Source organism: Camponotus vicinus, unplaced genomic scaffold (genome assembly GCF_025532165.1).
Source record: "Camponotus vicinus isolate PSW18456_S1 unplaced genomic scaffold, iyCamVici1.0 SCAF_10, whole genome shotgun sequence".
NCBI classification, from domain to species: domain Eukaryota; kingdom Metazoa; phylum Arthropoda; class Insecta; order Hymenoptera; family Formicidae; genus Camponotus; species Camponotus vicinus.
This window is the reverse complement of record NW_028141946.1, coordinates 10,615,816-10,617,034: the sequence shown is the minus strand read 5'-3', so window position 1 is coordinate 10,617,034 and position 1,219 is coordinate 10,615,816. Positions and strand designations below refer to the sequence as shown.

The 1,219-nt window shown below is 30.4% G+C and overlaps 1 long non-coding RNA gene across 1 annotated transcript; it reads right to left on the bottom strand.

Moving 5' to 3' along the window:
- Positions 1-326: 326 nt before the first annotated feature.
- LOC145960419 (uncharacterized) lies at positions 327-694 on the bottom strand. Its single transcript, XR_014435350.1, has 3 exons — positions 655-694; positions 457-576; positions 327-375 (listed from the first exon to the last, which is right to left on the bottom strand). It is a non-coding gene; the product is annotated as an uncharacterized LOC145960419 (long non-coding RNA).
- Positions 695-1,219: the final 525 nt, after the last annotated feature.

Below are 1,219 nucleotides of genomic sequence, written 5' to 3'. Positions count from 1 at the left end.
CAAAAATTCAATCTGATCACTATTAAAAACTTTTTCTAATATATTTGTATGTTTATTCATATTTCTTAATTTTTCCTTTAATTTTTTTAATTCAGCTAATTGTTGTCTAATTTTATTTTTCATAACTTTTTGTATTTTTATTGAACGTTGATATTTTTTTACTAATATATTTCTGTTCGCGATCATATTTACATTTTGGAAATTTTGACTTACTGCTATTGTTGATCTTTCGATTTGATCTTCTACGACATTCATAACTTCATGTTCATTTTCATTTAGATCTATGACATTCATAACTTCATGTTCATTTTCATTTAGATCTTCTACAATATTTATAGCTTTATATTCATCTCTGTTGTAATTTGGATCTTTTTCCTACAAAATAAGAAATGTCACATTAACTATTTTACTTTCATTTATAAAATGTATTTTTAAAAAATATTTTATTTGTCTTACCTCTACTAATGATTCTGTCTTTACTAAATAATTTTGAAAAAGAGTAGGTATTGCGTTAGATTTTAATTTTCTTTTACCATCAACACGAGTTGTTTCCCACATGTTATCTGGAAAATGTATCTATAAACATAAAATTTTTATTATATTTTTATTTTATTTTTTTTATTAAAAATATATTACACATATATTATTTCTTACTTCACATATGTATGCATTATCACTCGGTGTCCAATTTAGCCTTGAAACGTATGTTGCCCATAATGCTTTTCTTGTTGGATTTTTAGGAAAGCGTTTCATAATAAATCCTTTTTGGGAACTATTAAAACATTGTGGCACGCAACAACCCGTCATTGTTACTCTGTACGTATAATTAGACGCATAACCTCGAATATAATGAAAGGTGCATAATTTTAGTTGATCAAAACTCATCTAAAATGTAACATCTAGTAAATTTGCTGCAAAATGGCTGCACCAATCACGAAGTGAACGTTACGTTTCCAGACTCTCCCTTGAGCGTCTCTAGGGATGACTATAATACCGTCTTGTGTTACTGGATGATTGGCAGGGTGTAGCCAATAGTCTTGTTACGTCTCCAGTTCCTCGGGACTGGTCTGGAAGTCTTACTTTCCCAGTTGGACGCAATTAATCTCTCAATTTGTTTTAGGGCAACCTGCTAGGCCGGCTATACCCTGGGACGCCGAGAGATTGAAGGTCTGTCGTGCTTAGTAGAGAGGATTCAGGGCGAAATGTGAATAAATATACA